This window comes from Pleurodeles waltl, chromosome 9 (genome assembly GCF_031143425.1).
Source record: "Pleurodeles waltl isolate 20211129_DDA chromosome 9, aPleWal1.hap1.20221129, whole genome shotgun sequence".
NCBI classification, from domain to species: domain Eukaryota; kingdom Metazoa; phylum Chordata; class Amphibia; order Caudata; family Salamandridae; genus Pleurodeles; species Pleurodeles waltl.
In genome coordinates, this window is record NC_090448.1 from 305,193,088 (window position 1) to 305,220,432 (window position 27,345).

A 27,345-nucleotide genomic window follows, 5' to 3' on the forward strand; every position below is an offset into this window, starting at 1 on the left:
CAATGGAATACCGCGTTTGAAAGACCGCCGCATGGATTTGTGGGTCGGAATGGTATGGGCGTATTTCTGTTGGCGTGGCGGTGGAGGTTTGGTCATCGCCATTTTTTCGCTGACCTTTGGTGTGGCGGACTTTTGTGGATGTCGGGTTTTTGGCGGTTTGCCAGTTGCGGGTCAGAATGACCGTGGCGGTTTACCGCGGCTGCGGCAGTGTTATGGCGGTCTTCTGGCCAGCAGTAAGCGCCTTTTACCGCCGAGGTCAGAATGACCGCCAAAGTGTTTGTTAATTTTTGGTTTACTAGGAAAACCTTTAAAATGAAAAAGTCACTTAGTTTTAATCTGGTGGTATTCTGGCTTAATTCCCTGCATCCAGTTAGTGCTATTATGTGAGGCATGTGTGGGGAAAACCTGGCCCTGTGACTAATCACCTCACACATTCCAATGGCCCTAGGGAACCAGCAATGTACTGCTACTGTGCCTCTATATAAACAAGTGTTTGCACAGAGAATTGTTTAAAATTTGTCTTTTTTATTTTTATTCTTTCTTGATATACCTACTCCTGCTGGTCCACCATCTTGGCAAGTGTTGGACCTGCCCTTTTTTGCAGGGTTATCCCCAAACCTTTTGCCTTCTTCCTCCTATTTTTTCAAATCTGTTTTTGATGGTTCTCTGGGCACTCTGTGCACTTTACCACTGCTAACCAGTGCCTATGCTCTCTGTCTAAAATATATTGGTGATTGGTTTCTCCATGATTGGCGTATTTGGTTTACTAGTAAGTCCCTAGTATAGTGCACCATGTGTGCCCAAAGCCTGTAAATCAAATGCTACTAGTGGGCCTGCAGCACTGCTTGTGCCACCCACATGGCCAGCCCTGTAAACATGTCTCAGACCTGCCACTGCAGTGTCCGTGTGTGCAAGCTTAAACTGCTATTTCGACCTGGCAAGTGCACCCACTTGTCAGGCCCAAACCTTACCTTTTGCTGCATGGAAATCACCACTCAAGCCACCAAGGCAGCCCCATGGGCCGGGTGCAGTGTATTTAGAAGGTAGGACATGTACTGGTGTTGTCACGACTTACTCGTTGCTTGAGCCTGGAGTCAGCTTAACGAGTGACGAGGTTCTTATTCTTGTAGGTTCTGCCTTGGCCCAGATAGGGGTGACTCTTTCTGGTAGCCACGGTGCTGCAGGCGATGGGAACACCAAGGGCAGTCCGTGTCCGTCAGAAGGAATGCCAGAGGGAAAAAAAACCTAAAAAGGGGAAAAAACCTCAAAAGGGAAAATCCTGGAATAAGAGAAAAGGATCAAATAAATTCAGAACACTAGACCAAAAATGAATAGGAGAACAAAAAGCGTAACCAGTATCTGATGCCAGGGAGAAGGAGCTAAGACACCATCCAAAGAAAGTGTTGCAGCGCAATAAGGAAAAGAAGCACAGCCCTTAAATACCCATAGAACCGGAAACGACCGGCAGGAAGTAAAAGGACACCATCTTGGATAGGGAACAATACATATTAGGCAATAGAATAGGCACCAAAGTGAGTAGGGAACCAAGGTATGCTGGGAAGAAAGGGGAATGATGGGAAAAAGGGAAAACATAAAAAGGGGAGAAAAAGCAAGGGTGACAGCAAGAGAAGGACACAAAGCACGTAAGTGGGGGAAAAGCTATTATTTAATGGAGGCGCGCTGCGACAGAAAAGAAACGAGGCCCCATGCCCAATTTGGGGCCTCGAGTAATGCAGGAGAGTCTAGGGGCACGGCGCGGTGCGTCCCAGTGCGACAGTAGGGCCCCCTCCGGAGCCCCAGGTTTGTGTGGAAACAAGCGGTAGAATTGACGAATCAGAAGAGGGGTGTGAACAGAAGAAGCATCTTCCCAAGAGCATTCGCTAAGAGAGTAACCCTTCCAATGAATCAGATACTGAAGACGGTTTCGAAAGACACGAGAGTCACAAATTTTCTGTACCACATATTCTGGTTCATCATCCACCAACAAGGGAGGAGGACAAGGGAACTGCCGGAGAAAGGATCAGGCGTATAGGGTTTCAACTGGGAAACATGAAAGACCGGCTGGATCTTCCAGGTTCGAGGTAAGTGGAGACGGACAGTGACAGGATTAATTAACTGAAAAATACGTAAAGGACCGTAGTAACAAGGTGTAAACTTATTCTTAGAGAGCTGCAGGGGCAGAAATTTCAAAGAAAGCCAGACTTTATCCTGGATGTGATACACTGGAGTCTCACTGCGTCTCTTATCTGCCACTCTTTTCATGTATCTCTTTGTGTCCAGCAGATTAGATCGAATCAGTCTATGGATTTTCCGAAGTCGTTTGGAAAATGAGGTGATAGCAGGAAGAGAAGAGATAGACTTAGGAGAGGTAGGATGATAGCCGTAGGAACAGAAAAAGGGGGTAACCTTGGAGGCACTATGGACGGTGTTGTTGTAAGAGAATTCTGTGATAGGAAAGTAAGTGTTCCAGTTACTCTGAGTAGAATTACAGAAGCAACAAAGATACTGCTCTAGTTCTTGGTTGAGTCGTTTGGTTTGCCCATTGGTTTGGGGATGGAATCCAGATGACAATGCTACATTGATGTTCAAGGTTCTACAGAAATGTTTCCAAAACTGAGAGATGTATTGAGGTCCCCTGTCTGACACAATGCTGTGTGGGAGTCCATGGAGACACAAAATATGGTGGATGAATGTCTGACTTAGTTCTTGTGAGGTAGGTAATTTCTTCAGGACAGTGAAGTGAGCCATCTTTGTAAAGGAATCTACTGTTACCATGATAACCCAATTTCCTGTTGATGGAGGTAGTGAACACATGAAATCGGTCGAAATTGTGTGCCAGTGAGCTGGTGGAACAGGTAACGGTTGCAGTAATCCTGCTGGCCTGGTCCGGGGTATCTTTCCTTGGGCACATATGGGGCAGGCATTTACATAACTTTCGACATCTGGTTTCAAAGTAGGCCACCAAAAGGATTGCGAGAGTAATTCTTGCGTGGCCTTGATACCTCTGTGACCAGCAATCGGAGAATCATGGCACATCTGAAGCACCCTTTCTTGCACTCTTTTAGTGGGGAGGAACAAAAGGTCCCTATAATAATAGTATCCCTTCTGTTTGTGTATCTGAGGGTATAAGTCCTCAAGTTCTTGTTCAGAAACGTTTGCATATTCCAGCTGTGCCTCATCCAGGAATGATTGGACTACACCAACGATCTTGCTAGGCTCAAGTAGATCCTGTGATGTGGTAGGAGTACAATCAGGATAACGGCGGGACAGGGCATCGTCCAGAATATTTTGGGATCCGGGAATATAGGTGACATAGAAGTCGTACTGACTAAAGAAAAAGGCCCAACGAGCCTGAAGACTGTTCTGGCATTGAAAGTTACGTCAACATTGCAGATTCCTATGGTCCGTTCTCACTTCAAAAGGTTCTTTGGAACCCATAAGGAATTGTCTCCACTCCTGGCAGGCAGTTTTGAGGGCTAATAATTCCCTTTCCAGTTCCGAATAATGTTGTTCAGACACAGAGAGTACATGGGACAGATAAAAAACTGGATGTTCTAAACCATTGTCATCTTGTTGTTGGAGTAATACTGCTCCGATGGCCCTTTCGGATGCGTCAGTAACAACAACAAATTGTTTGTTGGTGTCCGGATGTCTCAGTATCGGTGCTTGAGTGAAGGCCTTCTTTAGACTTTGAAAAGCTGCTTCAGCCGCTTTTGTCCAGATAAATCCATTTAGTAGATTCTCCTTTTTTAGTGTTTGAGTAATTTGACTGGTCTGTTCCGCAAAGTTCAAGATAAATTGACGATAGAAGTTGGCCAATCCTAGAAAACATTGGGTTTCCTTGATAGATAAAGGGGAAGGCCAGTCTAGGATGACTTAAACCTTTTCCGGATTCATTGATATTCCAGTGGGACTGATGTGATAGCCCAGATATTTGACTTCGGTTTTATCAAACTCACATTTCTCTGGCTTACAGTAGAGTTGATGTTGCCTGAGTCTTTGTAGAACTTGTTTAACGTGTGTAGAATGAAGTTCAGGACGTCTAGAATATATAAGGATATCGTCTAAGTATATCACAACTGTATGGTTCAACAAATCAGAGAACACAGAGTCCATAAATCTTTGGAATATTGAGGGGGCATTAGTTAGGCCAAAAGGCATAACCCTGTATTCATAATGACCAAATGGGGTTCGAAAAGCAGTCTTCCACTCGTCTCCTTTCTTGATGGGCAAAAGGTGGTAGGCTCCATGAACATCTAATTTGGTAAACCGTTGTGCCCCTCTGACTGCTTCCAGAATATCTTTGATAAGAGGTAATGGATAACAATTCTTTATAGTGATTTAATTTAAACCACGAAAGTCCAAACAGGGGCAAAGATCTTTAATTTTCTTGGGTACAAAAAAAAGGGGAGCCCCCGGCAGAGATGAAGGTGGTACAATAAGGCCGCTGTGGAGATTTTCTTGGAGGTAATCTTTGAGAACTCCCCTTTCAGGTTCAGTGAGATAATACATTCTCCCAAAGGGAACGATCGACCTGGGTTCCAGGGGAATTGCACAATCATAATCTCGATGTGGGGGCAAAACTGGCCTGGATGGCTTTTGGAATACATCTTGAGAGTCCAAATAGTGGTCGGAAACCCCTTGGACTGTATTTATGGAACAACTTGTAGTAGGTGCAGAGGGTATCATTTTCTTGGGCGACCAGTAAGTGTCTGAGGCATAACAATGTTCGTGACAAAACTGGGAGGACAAAGAGATAGTCCTGGTTTCCCAATTTACATAAGGATTTTGTCTTATGAACCAAGGAATCCCTAGGATTATAGAATGATTGGGAGAAGATATTAAGTCAAAGGAGACGTGTTCGTGGTGGTTCCCAAATTGTAGACTTAGAATCAGGGAGTAGTATCAACTGGACCAGAGGATATTAAGGACCCATCTACAGTGTGTACCTGTTCCGGAACATCCTTAGGCCGTGTTGGTATTCGTTGGGTTGTGGCCCAGGACATATCCATATAAATGCCACTAGCTCCACAATCCAGTAGGGCCATTGTCCTTTCCTCACGACCATCAGGTAACTGCAGGGTTACAGGCAACATGAACAAATTGGTGGCATTGTCCTTGAAAGAACTGATGGAAGGTAATGCAGATGATCCCGTCCCCTCCCTTCTTACAGAGGACGGGAAGTAGCGTTTCCCGATGGCTTTAGAGGACGAACAGGGCATGTACAGAGCATATGACCAGCAGCACCACAATACAGGCACAGTACTTTTTTCCGTCTTTCTTCACGTTCACTGAATGAAAGTGGGCCACGAGTAGTATCCACCTGCATAGGTTCACCTTCGGTTTCTCTTAAGGGAGGGCGAGGTTCCTCCGGACGGTTCACAAAGACACGTGAGGTGCTTGACTGGGAAGGTCCTCTACTTTTTCTCTTCTGAAAACGTCATTCTTGTAAACGGTATTTGATGGAAAGAGCTAAATCCATCAGACCGCGAAGATCTTCTACTCGGGTAGAGTGCACTAATTCGTCTTTAATCTCCTCTCTTAGCCCTCTACGAAAAAGGGTAACCAGAGTACGCTCCACCCATGTTGTTTCGGCAGCCACTTGTCTAAAGCTTGTTATGTATTGGAGGACCTCTTGAGAGCCTTGTTGGATGTCACAGAGCGCTTCTTCAGCAGAGGCCTCTAATCCTGGGCAGCCAAACATTTGTTTGAAACGATTCACAAAGGCTGGATAATCTGACAACACCGGGTCATTGGAGGCTGCCATCGGAGTCGCCCAGGCCAAGGCAGGACCGGATAGAGCACTGATGAGATAACCCACTTTTGTCTTGTCGTGAGAAAATTGTGTGGGTCTGAAGGCAAAGTAAACAGTCAAAGCATCCAAAAACTCTCGCAGCTCAGTTGGTTCACCGGAAAACCAAGGAGTTGAGGTGGAAACGGTAGGAACATCCGTACTGCGGAAGGCCAAAGCTTGTCGTAAGGCAGCATTCTCGTTTCGTAATTGTTGCAGTTCCTGGGCCTGTTGCTGAATGGTTGCCAGAAGGGACTGGTCAGGGTCTGCTGCCGCCGCTACTGTATCATCCATTCTGCTTGACGAAGTCGGGATTATTTGGCACTGCAGTCTGTCACGACTTACTCGTTGCTTGAGCCTGGAGTCCGCTGAACGAGTAACAAGGTTCTTGTTCTTGTAGGTTCTGCCTTGGCCCAGATAGGGGCGACTCTTTCTGGTAGCCACAGTGCTGCAGGCGATAGGAACGCCAAGGGCAGTCCGTGTCCTTCAGAAGGAGTGCCAGAGGGAATAAAACACTAAAAAGGGGAAAAAACCTCAAAAGGAAAATCCTGGAATAAGAGCAAAGGATCAAATAAATTCAGAACACGAGACCAAAAATGAACAGGAGAACACTGGAACAAAAAGCATAACCAGCATCTGATGCAAAGGAGAAGGAGCGAAGACACCATCCAAAGAAAGTGTTGCAGCGCAAGAAAGAAAAGAAGCATAGCCCTTAAATACCCATAGAACCGGAAACGACCGGCAGGAAGTAAAAGGACACCATGTTGGATAGGGAACAATACATAGAAGGCAATAGAAAAGGCACCATAGTGAGTAGGGAACCAAGGTATGGGGAGAAAAAAGGGGAATGATGGGAAAAAGGGAAAACATAAAAAGGGGAGAAAAAATGAGGGCGACAGCAAGAGAAGGACACAAAGCAGGTAAGTGGGGGAAAAGCTATTATTTAATGGAGGCGTGTTGCGCCAGAAAAGAAACGAGGCCCCATGCCTAATTTGGGGCCTCGAGTAATGCAGGAGAGGCTGGGGGCGCGGCGCATCCCAGCGTCGCGAGCCGCGGCCCGAGCCAAGTGTTCGGCTCGTGCCATGCGCCACAGCGCGACAGGTGTATTTTACATGTCCTGATAGTGAAATACCACTAAATTCTTTTTTTCACTATTGCAAGGCAATCTCTCCCTTAGGGAAACATGAGGATTGCCTTGAAATATCTTTTAAGTGTAATTTCCCATTGGGAGGAGATAGAGGTATGTAATCTGGGGTCTCTGCACTCACAATTTAAAAATACAACTTTTGGTTTTTGAATTGTAAGTTTGAAAATGTCACTTTTAGAAAGTGGGCATGTTTTTTTTGCTTAACCATTCCGTGCCTCTGCCTCTCTGTGGAATACACATGTGGGTCAGGTTGACAGCTGGGCTGTTTATGCATTCACTCTAGCTGGTCACAGAAATGGAGCTGAGGTGTGTCCTGCATATCCTGATGGACCATCACCAGGCTGATGGGTCTTCCTGAGCTAGAGTTGTGGGAGGAGCTGACACACCTAAATAGGCCTGCGCCTGTCCTCACACAAAGCAGTCTTCAAACCCCTGGAGTGTGACTTTGACCAGGGCAAAGAAAGGCAGGGTCTTGTGCACTACAAGGACTTGTCTTTGAAGTTTGCCTCTTCTAGGACAGAAATGGGTATACGTTTTGGACCTCTGACACCACAGAGTTAGAATGTATCTGGACTGAGGACACTCTGCCTGGAAGAAGAGCTGGATGCTATAGGAGGGACTGCCACTCTGCCTGTTACTTTGTTGCACTGGTCTGCTGCTTGCTGCTTCTGGCCTGGGATTGAAAAAACTGGAATTTGCTTTCTACATCCTGCTTTCCAAGGTTCTCCAAGGGCTTGAACTGAGCTTGCCTCTTGTTAAGAAGTCTCTGGGTCATCAAAGACCTCACCTGCCAGTGCCTGGGCTCTATTTCTGAGAGTCCTGACTTGCCAAGTGGTGCCAACTCCAGTCCCTGGGCCCTTGGAAGTGAGATCTGGTGGAACCCATAAGAAACCATGTACATCAACTCCAGAGTGACTTCAGAACCAGTACCGCTGACCGATTTTGTGCCGCACCCTGCACCAGAGCTGTGGCTCCCGCTGAGTGCAACAAGCACAGCCTGCAACACAGGCCCAATGCCTCTGCAGCCCTTCTGAAGCCCCACCACAGTGTGAGTTCCAAGTGCCATGTCCCCGACATCTAGGACACTCGACTCTGACTCCACCACAGCACCTGTGGTCCCGTGGTGTGATCGTGACACCGTGAAGTTGACAAATCGCATCTTGACCTGGTGGATTCATCTACCCCGCTGGGTCATAAGGAACTGACACCTCAAATCCGATGCCACATCACCTCCCCTGCATCCATAAGGTACCAACACCTCACCTCCACAGCCTAGCAGTAAGGAACCGATGCCTCACCTCCCCGGTAGCAGTAAGGAACCAATGCTGCACCAGCTCATGGGACGCCACACCTCCCCAACTTTGTGCAGTGACTTTATTTCCTTATTGTTTTCCAAAGTACAGTACCTGTGGTCTGTGCGACTCCATGACCGGCCCACACTCCCTCATGAGGGGTTTCGGACTTTTGGGAACGACTCCGTCAAGATGCTGTGACAGCCCTAGTTGGAGCTATTGTGTTTCTAAGCGCTATACTAAGATTTAATCTTGGAAAATTCATATCATCACTTGTGTATATTGGAGCTTTGTCATTTCAGTCTTGTTTAACTCAGATAAATATTGGCTATTTTTCTAACCTAGTGTGAAATACTTTTGCTGTGTATTTACTGTGTTACTGTGTGTGTCTGTGTGGAAATATACTTTACATATTGCCTCTGAGATAAGCCAGACTAATTATGCCAAGCTACCAAGGAGGTGAGCAGGGGTAATCTTACCTGTGTGGCTTCCTTACCCTGACTAGAGTGAGATAGCAGTTCAGCTGTGGTGACACCAGATGGAGGCCATTGAGACTGAATATTGTCAGCTGGTAGCTGTAGAGGAGGAGGTGGCAGAGGCACCTGCCCTTGCCCTAGGCCCAACTTCCTCCAGAGAGTACCTTAATCCCAGCCACAACATCGCCAGGGCCACCAGCAGCTGGGATCCTCCTAATCCTCTACGCTGCATCCCCCACCAAGACCGCTTCCAACCCTGCGTGCTTCAAGAGCTGATGCTGCTTCACCAAGAAATGGCAAGCCTTCTCCAGGAGTTGGCAGGCCTTCAAATCTGCATAGATGAAGCCCTCTGAAGCCATTTTTTCTTTTTGCTTTGGTGGGAAGGACTTTTGTTTTGGGTAGTGAGGGCGGGAATTGGGAAGGGAATGGGATGTTGGACTTTTCTTTGACCATTTTGTACAAGGGTTGGGGATGGGATTGTTGGGGAGAGGGTGGGACTGCTGTAGGTGATTATGTGGGTTTTATATTGTTAAGAAAAATTAATGGGAAATTATTATTTTACATTATGCCTGAAGTAGTTTACTTTACACTGCTGCCTTTTAGTGTACCTTGTTTTTTTAATCTGCTTATTAAAGTGTATACCAGTTAGTTATACCCTTATCCTTCTATCCTCTGTAACTATATTGACCACTAGGGGGATGCCATTGCTTATGCCTATATTGCCTACAACAACCTAGATACACAAAATCCTTGTCTTCAGTAGAATGTAGTTCACTTTAATCCATTGTTCCCTTACCTCAATAGATCAAGCAATGGCTGCTACCTCTCTCACTCTTCCAAAATCTTACTGAAAGGTTTTCCAATGAGCCTTTTTAATGGTGGTGATAGTAGTAGCAGGCTAGGGAGCTAACAGGGGAGCCATCACAAGCGATGCCCCTCTCACACCTAGGCGAACACCAACTGTAGGATTAATCAGAAGGATTATCCATTACAGGCTACTAAATTGAAAAAAAACACAAAGTCAGTGGGTTATTTATTTTATATCATAACTTTACGAAGACCGAGACCAGACTATCACCTTGACACAAAGACCCGATATTATGAGAAAAACTAGCAATGGGGTGGACAGAGTGAGTGGAGGCGTGCTACTCGGAATTCCATGAAGTAGCAAAAAAACTCTGATGTGCTATGCGTAGTTCAATGGCCATACGAAGTTCCCCATCATGCCCGTTCATGCGTTTTATGTCAATCACAATGCGAAGTACATTCTTGCATTCAAAATTGCACATGAATGGCACCACACGGTTTTTCACTCTGTTTACGGTGCTGGGACTGTTTTTTTTATCCCTTTTTAATCTTCTCAATCCTCCACCCTTCTAATTATTCTACCCCTCATTTTCATTGATTGCGTTAGTGTGTCTTTATGTGCCCAACTATTTTTACCTTTTTTTATTTTATCCTTCTCCTCCTGTTACTTTTCTTCTTCACCCCCCCACCCAGCACCATGGCAGAGCAGGGCAGCACTGGCGAACCAGGGGAGCGGCATCAGCAGCACCAGGCCCCACTGGACAGCCAGCAGCAGCCACCTACTTTGTGGGCAGTGGCGCTCCCAAGGGGTGCAGCCCCAGGCCATCTTTAGTGAGGAGGAGGTGGCAGCACTGCTTTTTATGTGCAGCGGCACCTCTCCTCCATGCTGGCATCAGACTGCAGTCCTGGTAGCGGTTACCCCCTGCGGTTGCGTCAGCTGCATTGGTCTAGAGTGTGCCAGTGCGTCTGACGCGCAACCCAGGTCCAGGGCACCATCCAGTAGCTGATGCACCGCTGGGCAGATATCATTGACCTGCTCGGCATTGAGATTCCAGGGCTCATGAGTATCAATTATATTATTTGTTGTGTTTCTGTTCTACAATGCCAACTTTTTTCCCAAATAGTCAGACAGTCGCCATTGCTGCCTCAGTTCAGGAAGGACCTCAAGACTTGGCTTTTCTAGTGATCTCTGAGGACACTCCCCAGCAACTTGAGACCCTATGGGTGAGTAGTGCACTCTATTAATGATTGATTGATTGATTGATTAATTGCATGCTGCTCACACTCGGAGGTAAATTGCATTTAGTTTACATTGAGAATAGTGTTATGTGATCCAGTTTGAGCTAGGCAGGTGCTCGGTACTACCTAACCATAATCTCAGCTCTCACTTTGGCTGATTATCCAGGAAGCCACTGCAATGCATACTCCTCTGTCCTCCTGTCACCATAGTGAATTAGTGATATCAGTGAGTTAGCGTTCTCTGTGACTTTTTTTCTAGCTTGTACAGTCCCAAGCAATTTCACAGTGATTTGTAGTACTGTTATGCATTGCAAGAAAGGGAGACTGAGTTGATCCATCAAGGTGGTTGAGAAACGAGAATAGAATCAAAGATCATTCATGGCAGTGCATTATTTCCAAATGTAGCTTTTGTTAAGGAAATTTAGGATATGGATTTTAGGAGTATAGCCAACTCAATGATAGTTAATCATATTGGTACTATAGGCTATCTGATTTAGATAAGTACAATGGTACTCCGTTTGCCTGTTATAAAAATGTTGTAGAGATTAACTGTGCCATTAATCTATATTTTATCTTTTTCATTTCTTACATCAACACACAAGGGCAAGAAGAGGGGTACCACAGTGGCTGGTCTGGCAGGGCCTGAGGAGGCGCTGACCACCAGCGCCAATGCTGCGGGCTCTGCTCATCCAAGTAAATCCTATTATTTAATATTATTATTATTTTCCTAACTTTTACCCTGCCCACTATTATACTACTTTTAATTTTGTCTTGTTTACTTTTTTATACTGTATCATTTTTTCCAATTCCGCTGTCCAATTTTTGGTTGAATTCCTGTTATCCCTGCTTTATCTTTTTTCTCTCTTTCATTGACCATTTTTTCCACCCTTTCATTGTGCTTCAATGATTCAGAGTCATCATCATCATAGGCTATAGCTCCGCCCCTCCATCCATCCATCCTCAGACAGGATATTCCAGGTTAATTTCCTCTAGTGTATTGACAACATTGAAAGCCAGCTCGAGAGCATACAGCTGAGCGTGGACCAGCTCCAGACCCGTATGGACAATGCTATCTTCTAAGCCATTTTTTTATTTTTTGTTTTGGTGGAGAGGGTGGGGAGGGAGTTGGGACCAGGCTTCACTTTGCACTTTAGTTGGACTTTTCAGTGACAAGGCTATTTGTTTGGGAGAGGAGGGTGGGACTGTTGTGGATGGAAAGGGTGGGGTTTGTATTTGCTCAAAATAATTTATTTTACCTGATTTATGCCTCAAATGTTTCTTTTGGTGTTTTAGTTTGCACTGCGGTCTTTTAATGTAGCCTGTTTTCTAAATCTGCTTTAAAAAGTGTATATAGTTTGCTTATACCCTTGCACTACTGCCCTCTGCAACTATATTGACTCCGAGGGGATGATTGCCTATTTTGCCTACAAAAACCCAGATACACACAGACATCTTCTTCAGTAGGAGTTAATTGCTAACTAAAGTTAACTTCAATCCAGAGTTCTTCTCTTACCTGAATTGATGAAAGGGGGGAGTCATCTTACTGCAGGGTTTGTCCCAAGGTGGCATCTTAAGGGTTTGGTAGGTTGTAATAGAGGCAGGCTAGCTCACTAACAAGGAAGATAGAAGGTGCCACTCCCACCTCAAACTGCAGGATTAATGAAAGGGTTATCCATCATTGTCAACTAGATTGAAAGAAAACAGAGAGTTAGTGGGTCATATTATATCATAACTTTAACAAGACTGAGACCAGACTATCACAATGACAGTAAATGACACACAACAAAGAAGACCTGATATGATAATACAATCTAGCAATATCAACTTCCTCTGAGTAATGATGTTGAGCTAGTATTTAAAAATTAAACTGTGGAAATTAAATCATGGAGTCAGGAGAAGTTGGCTCAGGGACAAGAGTGGTTGGACAAGGTTAATCATTTATGCAAAACACAGCACAACATGCGTTAATGATGATGTTGACGGGGCCGGTGTGGAATATTGCTCAGGTAATAGAAGGTCATACAGTGAGTTGGTGTCACTTTCACCACATCCGCCCCAGCAAGTGTGTGATCCATTCATGGTGTAAAATTAAGGAACACCTCAATAAATCATACAGCCCGGGTGAAGGGGCTTGGGTGGGGTCGATGAATGGATGTGAAAGGGGATTTGGGGAAAGGTGTGACAAAGACAAACACTACGTAAAATAAACCATGACAATATTCATCAGGGCACCAAACAGCAGATTATCATCAATCTGTTGTGGAAGGAAATGAGGAAGGGAGAAGTATGACACAGTTCTGTTAAATTCACTTCTGACCCAGGGAGACCCAAATAATATATCTCTAAATGATATGTCTCCTAAGTTTGAAAAATAAAAAATAAAGTTAAAAAAATTATGACTGTTAAAAGGAAAATGATACCGCATTGCCAAATTGGGCAGTGCATCTCTTTAATCTTGAAATGTCTTATATGCTTGGGTGCCTGGCTGAACCTGTCCGGTAGGTAAGCTAGGGTCTTGAGCTTTCACCAAGTTATGTTTGTTCCGCAGAGGATTAGGAGAAGGCCTGTGGGATGAAAAATACATCAACTGTATTATTGAGTAAAGGAGAAGGACTAAAGGAAGCAAGGTAATCTTCATGAGGAGTAAGGAGTGTACTAAGAGCACTCAGAGTCAGAGCAAGAACATAAAGAGGAGTTTCACATTAGAGCCAGCAACGCAACAAACACACACTCAGCAGCATTGGCCAATCAACGCACCTCTCTCCAGTCCACAGAGCTAAGTACTAGGCCTCAGAGTCTTCACCATCATCATGGTTTCTCTTTGAAGTCGATAATTCTCTCCTTCTAGCTGTTGAGGTAAGTCCACCCTGAGTCCTTCCATCCTCCTCCTCCTGATTCGGAGGAACTCTGTCCCAGTCCCAAACCGAGCAGAGTAGACCTGTGTAGTCAAGTGCACTGCTGTTGAAGAACAAATAGACAAACAGAACTGGAGTATTTTGTGTAGATTTGTCTTTGATAACTAAAGTGACTGGTCTGGTCTGAGGAACCAGAAAAAAGGAGTGGACCCTGCAGGTAAATTTCTCTATAGGTTTGAAAGACCAATCACTTTCAGGAAAAAATGATCACCCATCAGCCCCCAAACATTGCAAATCATCAGAATCAAGTTTACACATTTTTTGAACTCCCTTCTTCACTGTCAGTCACCACATCATCAGTCATCACTCACAATCACCTAATATATCACCACTCATTGGTTTGTTTGTTTTTTAACACATTTGTATTGATTTTATCATGAATGAGTGAACAGCCATACAGATAATATTCCAAGTGTTACATCTCAGATAACCAGTCAATATGCATGCATTCTACAATCCATAGATTCTCAGTCCTCAATATCATTGCTAAATGGTCTTTGTTTTCCCCTCCCCATACCACCCAACCTCCCAAACTTCCCTCCCCCCTCCCCAGTGAGTCATATGTGGTAATGTGCAGCGGGTCCAATGTGATGGGGGGCGATAACGTCTCATAGGTCTGTGGGCAAGATGAGTGAAGGTCTCCCTTCTAGGCAATTTTGTCTGTAGTAGGGGGTTAGTTGGGCCCTATCATTGCCCCTCTCGTTCAGGGTCCCGGGGATTCTGGGCTGTCTCTCTCAGAACTTCCATTATGTTGTCCCACGCTCGCACCCCCTCTATGGGTCGCAGTTCCCTTTAGGCCTCCCTGAGTATTGTATCTCCTTTGCAACTGGCCCATTTGTCTAATTCATTGCACCAACTGGCTATTCTCGGACCCCTAGGGTTCTTCGAATTCATTGTGATCTCCCTCTTGGCTAAAATATAAGCTAAGCCTTGGAATCTGCTGGTAGTCTTAGTTTTGGATGTATGTGGGAACCATCCCAGTAGGCAATGACTCGTTGTACAAGGAACCGCTTTATCTATTGCACCTGCTACCACTTGGGTCACCCCTTCCCAGAATGATCCAACCTGAGGGTATTCCCAGAACATGTGTTTGTATTCGGCGCTGAGTTCCCTACATCTCGGGCATGATGCTCCTACAGTGTTAAAATGTCTGTTAATCTGCTCAGGGGTTAAATATGCCCGATGTAATACATACAAATTGATTAATTTAAATCTGGCATTTCTTGACCCCTTAGGGGTTCTCTGCAGTATTTTCTCCCAGGCCATGTCAGGGATATTGATGTCTAGATCTCCCTCCCACTTCTGCTTTAGTGAGATCAGTGGCAGCGTCGTATCTATTCGTATACTATTATATAAGTTTGTGACAGCCTTTATTTGCCCCGTCGAGTTCGCCAGATATGTACTGGTTGTTTGTGTCTGGGGTTCCCCCAGCCCTGCCCTCCAGTGTCGTCAAAGCCCTGCCGATACCGAGCCATGCAGTAAGAAATGGCCCCATGGGAGGTTAACCTCTGCCCTGAGGTCCTCAAATGAGCGCAGGATACAGTCTGCAAACAGGGTTCCAACTGTCAGCATACCTGCTGCATTCCAAGTATGTAACCCTTCCCAGTCACCACTGTGTGGCAGCGCCATAAGGTACAGCAGGGGAATGTCTGGGGAGTAGGGAGCTGTGGTCCTAATCCTGCGCAGGTATTTGGCCCAGCACTGTATGACTGTTTTCAGTTCAGAGGAGTCTTTCTCTCCCCTAGTGCAATGGATTCCCAACACCACCTCCTGTAATCTTGTCAGCGCAGGGCTGAATGGCCCCGCCAACTCCCCAGGGTCCCGTCTGTTCATTATCCACTGGGCAAGCCTCTGGAGCTGTGCTGCTAGGTAGTAAGCCTCAAAATTAGGGACTGCCAAGCCTCCCTCTGATGACGATCGCTGAAGTGTAGTCAGGGCTACTCGTCGTCACCACCTACCCCAAATGAAGGACACCACTAGTGCATCTACATCCCTAAACGTTGCCCTAGGAATCCACACTGGTAGGACTGTAAAATAGTACAGTCCCTGGGGCAGGATTATCATTACAAGGAGTGCTACCCTTCCTGCTTCTGACAGTGGTAATGTCTGCCAGAAGGTCATGCAAGTCTGTATGGATCGGAGGACTTTCCAACGTTTCCCTCTAGAAAGTCTTGCGGGTCGTGATATATGCGGACCCCCAAGCAGGCACTTTGCTCCTGGAGGGTGTCCCAGCAGACTGCAGGGGGAAGAGCCAGGTCTTGTCCCAGTTAACTCTGAGCCCGAGGTGTCCCCAAACTCAGCTAGCATTGCCTGGGCCCTCAGCAGATCTCTCTGCATATGTTTAAAAAAGATAAGCAAGTCATCTGTATACAGGGCAATACGATCGCTCCCACCATCAACTCTTATCCCCTGTCCTTCTATCCCTCTCCGAGCCACCGCCGTCAAAGGTTCCATTGCTCACGCAAACAACAACGTCGACAGGTGGCAGACCTGCCTGGTACCTCGTTCTACTGTGTAGCTGTCTGAGATTATCCGGCTGGTGTGGACCCTATCTGTTGGATCAGTATATAGCAGCTTTACCCACTCGATGTAGCTGGGCCCCAGTCCCATCTTCGAAATTACAGTGCAAAGAAAACTCCACTCCAGGCTGTCAAAGGCCTTCTCCATGTCCACTGTGAATACCCCCGCCTTTGCCGCATTATAGGAGGTGTCTCTTATAACTGCCAGCAGTCAACGTATCATATATCACCACTGATTGGTGCAATAGTAAGTAGTTACCTCTTCCAATCCAAGCATGTAGTTGAACAAAATATTATCTTCTCTATTGGTAGCAAGTAGCAACACATTGGAATTTCATATTGGCACTGGCAGTCATTTCGTCAATGATTTCTTGGGCAGCCCTGCTGGGTGATTAAAAAAAAAAAAGGATAGACAATGGCATGTGAGGGAGGCAGGCATTGTCTCCAATGTCCTGAAGGAAATGTGGAGGCTTCTTCACTGCACACTGGTCCAACTCCAATCCGGTCATATAATAATATATGACTAAAAATGGTGGGGCAGCATAAATCCGACAAAAAGATAGTGTTCCACTAGCAATTTTTTGGGAAAGGAAGAACAAAAGAAAGGAAAAGAAAGAAAGAAAGAAAGAAAGAAGCTCATTGAGAAATAATAAAAAGTTCTATGGTGGCAATTGTTGGGCATGTCATGAAAGCAGCATTCCTGGGGAGCGGGCCCTTTAAGGAGGTAGAGCGCATAGCCTTTAAGGCTGCACACTGCACCACAGACCCCCCTTATTGTCTGAATTCCTGTCCTGCACTTACTTGTTCGAATGTAGGGTTTCACGTTCATTCCTTCTGCGATCTTGAATTTGTTGGCTGACATCAGGGGGTGCTTTTCTTGTTGTTCTGACGTCAGCCTCCTTCTGGACACGGCGGTTGTGATGCTCGCAATTTTCTCCTGGGTAACGCGCCTTTGGTGCATGAATCTGAACTATGGAATATCCCATGTTTTATTTTCTTCTTTGGGAATCGTGTCAACGCACCATATTTCAACTCTGAGAATATATAAGATGCTGTTGGTTCAGTGGATTTATTTTTCATCATATTTGCATGAACAAAGTCTATTTACCCACAATAGAAATTGCTGCCTATCTATAGGGAGTCACCTCATTTGTTTCTGGAACTGATTTAATGAACATATGGAACTCTGTTGAGTCTATAACGTATGAACTCTATAGAACTATAAGGGGTTGTTTGTGCATATGATCTATTTGAATTAATTTGTGTTATGGGACTATGAGAACTTCTATTATCAAGAATAATACAAGGGTATGAAGTAATGCTCCTGGTGAAGTATAAACTGATGGACAATGTTTATCCAGTACAAATCAATCAGAATTTTTGACCTTGCTAGTGCTGTGTGATCTGAGTGAACTAAGTCAGAAACATTGTGGAAGCGCTCTTTGGATTTCTGCAACTTAGTTGGTTTCATCCTGATGAGTATATTAGGTACACAAAGTCACCTCTCTTAACACACATTTACTATTTTGTACATAGCAGTCATAACACTCACTTTATAAGTTTCCCTTCCAGGTTCAGAGACCAGAGCCTGCAAAATACATTTGTTACTTACAGAGCAAAGGGAGAAGGGAATTAGTTAAATCACATATATCCATATACTTGTTTTGTCTCCCACAAGAATATAGGTGATATTTATGTTGGTATTTATTTTTATAGATGCAGATAAGAGCCAGACGAGCTTGATGTAACAAGTGGCAGCGTTGTGTTATCAGAGTTCACCCCTTCATCCTGGGTACCCAGGCCAACTCCTATTGTTTGGAGCAAGTTTTGCTATTTGGGAGAAAGGGAATTATCGTTGGGACCATTTCACCCCTGTGAACAGGTATGAGCCTGACAACACTGGCATACTCAGTCTGGGAAGTAGAGTCCATCCTCAATCTCAGGTAGTTCACCCAGAAGTTGGTCTGCAAACACACTCGCTTCAGACCAGTCATCTTGTTCCTCCGGAGGAAGTGTTTCAGGAACAGTGTAATCAGGTGGTAATGAAATGCTGGTTCATTTTGATCATGGTTAATATCGCCACGTTTTGAAGTGAGACTGTCACAACTGCACCAGCTACACTGAACACACGTTCAGCAGAAACACTGTCTACAGGACAAGCCAGATACTTTATTGCCAGCCTGCTGAGCTCTGTCCATTGGTGGATCTCCCCATACTAATACACCAGTAGGTTTTGATCTACCTACACCTCTGTTGGGTTATCCAGATACTCCTGGAACATCCTGTTAAGTGTCATTGGTGCTGTCACTTGTCAACCTTTTTTTCCTACACCACTGCACTTGACGAGGCTTGAAACCAAGTCAATGCAGCGGTTGGGTCTGATTCTTCTGATGCTGTTGTTCGCAGTGTTCTTGTTGCTGGTGTTGGCTGCTGTGAGGCAAGACTGCCCTCTCTGGAAGTTGAAGGCGGCACCCCAGAACTGCGGAGTGGGACTGTCAGTTCCAGCAATTATTCTTCCAGTTCTCTGGCTTGCTCAACAATCCACTTCTTGTATTTTGAAACATCCCCTTCAGAAAAAGGAATGAAAGAAGAAATCATTTTTTTGTATTGTGGATCAAGTAGGGTGGCACAGATGTACTCTTTGGATGAGATAATGTAATTTAGCATCCTTGCATTACAAGTCAAGCAATAGCTTAGGCTCTCAACCAAGGCATGAGCTTCTGTGTTTTTGTTCACACCTCCGAGGGCAAATCTTTTAGACTGCTTCTTTAGCTGGTCCTGTAGCAGATGCTTTAACGGGATAGCTAGGCCCATCGTACTTTTCTCCTTGCCAACTTCCTACGTGAAAACCTCAAAAGGGAGCAGCATCTGTATTAGGCATTTGACTAGGCCCCATATGTCTGCATCCATGGTCATAGCTTTCCCAATTGCATCCCCTTCCCTTAGAGTGACATAGTCATTGATCTGTCTGTACTGCTCAAACAGACATTGCAACATATAAATAGGTTGAGTTCCAACGTGTTGGCACCTCCTGTATGAGAGGTTTAACTGTGTGTGAGAGGCCTCTTTTTGCATGGTTAGCCCCCACTTTTTGCCTGGAAAATGATGTGGTTTCAAAATTGTGAGCACCCTGGGCCCCTGCTAAACAGGTTCCCAGGGCCAGATCTCCTTCCCTAAAACTGCATTATGTATTTGCACTCCAGTCAGCCCTGTAAGTCCCTAGTAAATGGCATGGGTGCTGAAGAGGACCCGCCCTAGAGCTGCAGCACCAACTGTGCCACTCTGAGAAGCCCCACACCAGCCTCATGCAGACTGCTATTACAAGTGCATGACACAGTGTGTTTAAAAGTTGAAGACACAAGCTGGCACTCACCAAGAGTGCCCTATCCACTAACACTGCATGCACTATAGGTAAGTCACCCCTCTGGCAGGCCTTACCACCCTAAGGCAGGGTGCACTATAATGCATGTGAGGGCATAAAGTTGCATGAGCAAATATGCCCCTACTGTGTCCTTACAAAACCTTAAGGCAGAGTAAATATACGGGAGAGCCATAGCAAGCACATGTGCTGGACACTGGTCATTACGAGTTTCCCAGCTACATGATGGCTACTCTGAACCCTGGGTTGTTTGGTATCAAACAACTCAGAGTAATAAATCTTAACTGGTACCAGTGTTGGATTTATTATGAAATGTACCCAGGGGACACCTTAGAGGAGCCCCTGCAAACCCTACACCACCCTGGCACAGTTGCTGGTTAGTTCAAACCAACCTGCCACACCAAACAGGAGTCTGGATCCCTGGGGAAAAAGCCTTTGCTCTTTGGGAAGAGAAAACAAAGCCCTTCCTGGCCAGAGGTGTTACACTTCCTTCCCAGGTGTGTCCACTACCCACCCAGCAAGCTTCAAAGGGTTTGTTGCTCTTGAGACTCGACCCCCAGCCCTGCTGCTAGCATCAGATGGCCACCGCCAGTTCAAAACCCTACTTTTGGTGGGAGAAACAGCTGGAAAATACACAAAGACTTGGAGGAGTGGCCACCCTCAGTCTGCACCACCCTTCAAGTGTGTGGCAGATGAGGTGACCACTCCATTTCATCTTCCTCCATATTGGATGGCAGGAAAATAGCCTATTAGGGTTAGGGATGTGACCCCTTCCCACAGTAATTGGTCATCCAAGGTAAGTGGCCCAATGGACACTACCAGTTGCTCCCCTAAAAGCCCACTAAATGCTATATTTAGTGGGCATCCCTAGACCTGCAGATCAGATTTGACAGACACAAGAATACCAGCGACAAAAGGAACCAAAGGCTAGAGAACAGAAGTCCTGATGCACAAAGAAACAGGTGCCAAACCTTGCCGCCTGCACCCAGGACTCGACTATCACCGATGAGAGGTCAACTGGACATCAGATGGACTATAAGAAACCCCAGAGGACCTCCACCCATCCGAAAATTGCCAAGAATCTCCCTCCAGAGTGAAGGTATCTCTCCCTGCACTGAGCAGACAAGACCCAGTGAATTCCAGTTCACTGTCCGGCCGCTGACCAACAAAACAGAAAAATCAGCTGGACTAAATTTCACCTAATGGACCTAGAGGACAAACCCTGCAGGTGTGCCAAGTTTGGTGGCACTGCAACCTCCAGTGGCTGACCTGTGCAATAGCCAGGGGTACTGGACCCCCAACGTCAAACACCCAGAAGAAAGGTCCACTATGGACTCTCCAAGGACCAGGAGCAGGCACCAGTCGAGGGGCTTGTACAAAGAATGACCCCCTAGAGTTGCCCTCCTGACCTGCAAACCACCGTCCAAGTGACCTGCACCTGGCTCTAAAGGCTCCCTGATGCACAACCCTTGGCTGACATATCTGCTCTGTACCTGGTCTCCCTGGCCCCAACATTGGAGAACCAGCTGTGTTCCTGGGGTCCCTAACCCCTTGCGACCTCCACCCTCCAAGGGGACCCACCAGACTTACCGCTAAGTCCCCCTGTGCAGTGCATTTCCAAGTGGTCCCCTTCCCTGTGGCGCACCAGTCCCAAGACCTTGAGCTGCTGCTCGTGCTGGAACCAGGAGCCACCTGAACTTCTTCGGCTGGCCGTCCGGACATCTCTATGACCTCGACCTGGAAACAAAATGTGAGACTTGTGAGAGCATGGCCTGAGTTTATATGAAATTTTAAAGTTTTCTCCCATTGATTCCTAAGGTGAGTAATTCTGCACAGAAACAGAACATTTTCTAAACTGTGAAAAATCATATCTTACAAAGTACTTATCCTATTTTGATGATCATGGTCTAAAACATTTTATAAAAATCTGATATGTTTGTTAATTGGTCTCAAGTTATTCTTTTGAGTGTGTGTCCACATTTAACAAATGCTTAGCACATCTCCTGGATTAACCTAAATGGTCGACCAAGCTACCAAAAAAATAGAGCATTAGGTTATCTATTTTGCCTCTGGATACCAAGGTGTGGTTTCCTGGACTCTCTGCACAGTGTACATTATCTTTGCAAACTACATAGAGAGCCAGCCTCCAACAAAATAGTACCACGCTGAATAATCTGCAACTGTTTCTGAGCTTTAAAAGAATGGTGGAAATGAGTGCACATTCCTCTGCAAGTGGTCAGTTTGTTGCTGACTAGGTCTTCTTTTTTAAGAAAGTCTTGCACAACCAGATTGATGCAGTGCGCCAAACACAGGACCGTGAAATAGTCACCGTTTGCCATGGCCTTGACTGTGTTACTGCCACAGTTCGGAGACCTCCGGGTTGTACCCATTCAGATACCTTATTATTAAATTCATCCAAGATGTTTGCAGCTGTGTGTGATTTCTCCATGGCGAACATGGCTAATGTTGCATGCTGCTGAACAAGTCTTCTACGATGTTTGCAGCATTATGGAATTTCTGCATGACAAATATGACTACTGTTGCATGCCGCTGAACGCCCTTAAACATTTCTTCAGAGCTGAGACATGTAGATAGCTGTTGACTAACCCTCACAAAAGAGATCCAGTGTGCAGTGATACACATGTAATCAGTTTTTTTAAATCTGGTCCACAAGTCTGTCGTCAGGTGAATAATGTGAACAGCATTCTGCTGTAAAGCTTGCCCAACCAATTTTCCGCACATTTTGATGGAGCACTGTAAAAGAAACACTGGCAAAATAGGTCCAGCTGGTAACCTTCCATTTCAGGCAAATTCTAAAAATCCCGTACCTTCCACAAAGGAAAAAGGGAGGAGGTCCAGCTCTTACATTGTAGCCAGCTTCATGTTGTACAAACGTGCCGTTGGGTGGTTGCATTCGTAAGGGCCCTTCTGCCTAAGCATGACTACAAGAGTAAACATTTTTTTTTCTTTTCTGGTGCAACTGACACAGGTGACTTCTGAAGAGAACTAGGAGGTAGTAGACTCATTATGCCTCTTGTGACAGTCACTGTATGCTGTGGTGTCTCCATCTGACTCTTGTGCCCTTTCAAGGTTGCTGAGGTGGGTCATTCTGCCGCACTGCTGGGGATAGGTCTAAGTTGCGTGTAGCTGTCACTCTCTTCTTCCTCATCACCTTTACCTCCCTGTTAAAGCTGATTCCCCTCTCTCATCACACCTCCACCTGCAGCAATTTTTTCAGATGTTCTTCTAACCGGATTGCATGATGTTTTTTCATCTGACTCATTTGTCCTCCAATATCATTGTGTGAACTAGGCTTACCTCAACAAACACTCGCATGGCAAACAGAACATAGCGTAAAGAAGTCCCAAACTAGGGAGGAGATCTTTTAAGTCGGCCACTGCCAATGCCAGAAGAACTGGAGGTAGGTGGGTGTGTTGACAATTGCCTCTGCAGTGCGTACTTCGACTTTGGTAGTGGTGGATGCAGGTCTCAGCGGGGGCCTTACAAATATGGAAGCTGGTGGTGGTGACGTATGATAGCTGGCTGACTGATCTTCTTTAATGGGCGACTGCTGAGGAATATCGACTCCGCAAGATATGTATGGATGAGCATGCAGAATGGGATTTGGAGGCCTAGAGTGGTATGATTGAGGGGTTGCACTGGGAGACCAAGGTGGGAGATGGGGGAACCTTGGTGGACGAATCCCAGTCAGTATCTGAGTGCCGAGAATGACTAGCCCCATGGGGCCATGAATTGGTGGTTGCGGACACAAGGTGTCTAGTCCCCCTCCCACTCTTACCCCCTCCCTTCTGGGGCTTCCCTCTCCTCCTCACTCGACTTGCTTGTATGACTGCCTGTTGGGTGTCTGCTATTCCCTTTGCTGGCCTGGGCCACCCTATTATTGTTGACTAGGCCACTAGAGCGCACTATCAGCTTTCTCTCCATGCTTGAACCAGGTAAACATGCACTGCAGTATCATCATCTAGTTGTTGCTGTTCAGTACACCATACAATGCGATGGTACTGATCTGCCTCCACTCCTCTGCTACACTCGAAACCTTTTACATTCAGAGATAGACTGTCATGAAGGTACTTATGCCCAGTTAAAACCCATCTACTGACCTCTAGCACACTTGTCAGAGAGCATAGATCGGCAGCATGGACTTGGAGTAGGTGCTCTGCTTGGAAGCGCATGTGAAGCTGCCTTATTATCCGTATGCTTATGGTATATGCTACTGTTTTGAATGTTGTGCATATGTTTTCCTAAACGTCTACCACGTTCACCGGCAATGTACCAGACTGTAGCCTTGACTGAAGCACAGAGTGATCAAGAATGTGTTGTTTGAGAACAGAGTGCTGGACTAAAGCAAAACAGTTTGATAGAAGAAATTAAAATTGGAAAAAAATAAATTAATTAAAAAGTTGAAATAAATAAATAATTTACTGGCACACTGGCAACATGGTCAAACAACAACAAGAAGGCATGAATAACAAAGAACCCATGTAGGGATTATGGATACTGCCTACACAAAATGGCCCCCAGCCACATAGCATGGAGAACAAACAAAAATAAATGGTGGCCTATTGCAAACACACACACAGTCACAGCCAGACAAAGGAGGCATGGTAACAATGAAGAAAGCGCTACCATTAATTCAGCAATGCCAAAAACAAAAATTAAGTGAGCTATAAATTATTACAGAAACGCACATCCTCCCATTGACCTACCAAAATACACTTTTTGCAGAAAAAATGTGAAATGCAAAAAACCTTTTTAATTCAATCCAATGCCATCCCTTGCCTAAATTATGTTTTCAAACAACATATCCAATGGATCCTTCACACCTACAACAGGCCTGACCACACTAGTAGGATCAACTATGTACTTGTATCCCTGCCCATTTGGCGCTCAGTGGTTGATATGAGTGGGGGTTATAAGTTCTGATAGGGACCACAATGCTATTTATTGCACACTGGACGATATCACAGCACATCATAAGCCCCTTCCAGTACTCCTTCCTAGGGATATCGGGCCAGTAAAAAATCGGCGCACTCTGAAATTATCCCAAGTGGTCCCTCAGCCTAACATTCTAGATAGTATAAACCCTAGGTCAAATGGATAACTTAAATTATAACTCCTGAGGCACTGGGATATTCAGGATATACACAAGTCCCTATTTGTCACTGTCAGGGACTTCTTCCATCTAACGATAGGACCCGCTCTTCCACCAAAGCCACTGAAGCGTGGTTTAACAAGGATTGTAGAGTAGCCAAGAGCAATTTGCTCTTGGCCCTGAGAAGTGGGGAATGTGATTTGAGAAAGGCTAGGATGGCCCAATACAAAGAAGTGCAGTAGAAAGTGCAGAAGGCATGGAATTCCCATCTTTGGGACCTCATGTTCGAGGCAGTTAAGTCCAACGATCTCAAAACATTCTAGAAGTTAGTGGCCAATGGGAGACAGTCTGATCAAGGATTTCTGAATAACCATATCCAATCCCAGACATGGCAGAAGCACTTCTGAGCACTGTATGACATGGCAGATGAGGTAGACTACACACTCCCTGAAACCGATAGGCCAAAGAGTTTTGACTTGGACCTGGCTCTCAACATAGATATATGAACAACTAGAAAAGCAACCAAGTGCCTTGACCCAGGAAAAGCTGTAGGGCCAGATTGAATCCATGGGGATCTTTTCATGGCATATATAGATAACTGGGTGAAATACATGAACAAGCTTACAAAGCGGTTTTGGAGGGTGTTGAGATCCCAGCTTCATGGAAAGTGACCAAAATAGTTCTGATCCTTAAGAAAGGCCCAAATGATAGTCCGTTAAACCATAGGCCAATCAGCTTCCTAGATGTCTGCCAAGCAATATTCGCTAGATAGATCATGTTCTATCCTGAGACATGGATAGATGAGGGCCGATGCCCTGACATATCTACAGGTGGGATTTAGAAAACAGGTCAGTACCATAGACCAAGTTTTTAGATTCATGACCCTTTACTTGAAGACATTGATCATCTAGAAGCAACATCTCTGACGTCATCTTTGTGGATCTAAAAGCAGCATTCGAACTGGTACCACAAGTCATATTTGTGGGAGACGTTTGGAGATATGGGCGTACCTCCTCCCGTATTTGATATCTTAATACATTTACATACAGGTACCTTTGCACAAGTCAGATGGGGCCAGCAAGGGGACTTATTGAGCAGGTCAAGCTAAACGGGGGGAACTTCAGGGCTGAGTGTTAGCCCCTACCCTTTTATCGCTGAACCTGAATGATGTAGTGGCCGTCATGGAGCAATGCAGGGGGGTGCACTGAGGATAGCTGGCCGGACAACATGATACTTCTTTTTACAGATGATACCTTGTTGGTCTTCGGGTCCCCAATGAGCTTACAGACCCTGATGGATCGGTTTTGTAGGCAAAGGGCTCTGGTAATCAACTTGGGCAAAACAACATTTATGACTATTAGTGCTCATTGGACTTTTAAAGGCTCCATGTCTCTGGAAGATGGATGATGGAATTCAGTTATTTCGGCATCAGACTGTCCTCCAAAATGACATGGCTTCCTCAAATCAAGAAGAACGCCCGTAGTCTAGTTCATTATGCCTTGGGCGTCTTAAGGTTTTTCCATTCCTCTAAAACTAGGCAGATCTCTCCAGCCCTAAGTATTTATCATTCTGAGGGGAGCTCCCTCTATGTGTCCAAACTATGGGGTCACATGGGGTTCGCATCCTTATCTGCTGTGGAAAATAATTTTCTAAATATCTATTTGAAATTTACCAAAGCGCACTACAACTCTTCCCCTGCACTGGGACACTGGTGTGAATGCAATAGCAAATAAGGCCAAGCTTAGGCTGATCCAGTATTGGCACAGACTGAGAACTATCCCAACTCTCTGTAGCTATTACTGTGCGTTTAGAGAGATAGTGGCCTTGGATAAGGGACAAAGATGAAATGGCTGACCTCCCTTAGATCAATTTTAAATTAAATGGATCTAGGGGACACTGGGAACATGGAGCCTTTAAAGAACAAGTTGTCAAAGGCCCATCTTAAAGAACTTTATTAGGCACATGTATGGGCTTAGAGGTACATGATAAGAGATTAGGCCCATTTACTGTTGATTTCATGGACCTTAAGCATAGCACCAGGTTCTAACCTTTCCTGGACTGTATATCTGTACCGGCAGCCAGGAATTTTACTTTCAATTTCAAGTTGATACTTTACCTGTGATGTCATTCTGCCACAAATGGGTGGGTCAGTCTATCTAAGGCAGTCTGTGCCCGGTCTGTCTGCCGAAGATGAAACACTTCTACACTACTTTTTCTTTTGGCCAGTCTACATGCGACCTAGGAAAAGGTGGATTTTACCTATTTGTAGACACCTTGGCTCAAAACAATGTTACTCTGTGCTTAGGCTGTTGGGTGATAAATCAAATGAGGCTACAGTGTGTGCAGTTGCCAAATTCCTCCATTGGACCTGGGCCACCCGTTCGAAACACCATGGTCCCACAGCAGCCTGTTGTATTCAGTGCTTCAAGTGAACACCCAAAGTTATGTGCCATATGTGCCCCTACTGGCTTGAACAATTTGCACTGTACCCTAATGCATATTATACACAGTTGCTATTATGGTATGCCCTAGGCTGTACACTTTTGTGCAAAATTGTCTTAACTTGCACAGTTGTCAGGTTATGTGGAGTATTTTTGCTTAGGCTCCTCGTCACATTATCTTTGAACATGGTAAAATGTAATTTTATCATAATAAAAGGGGGAAAGA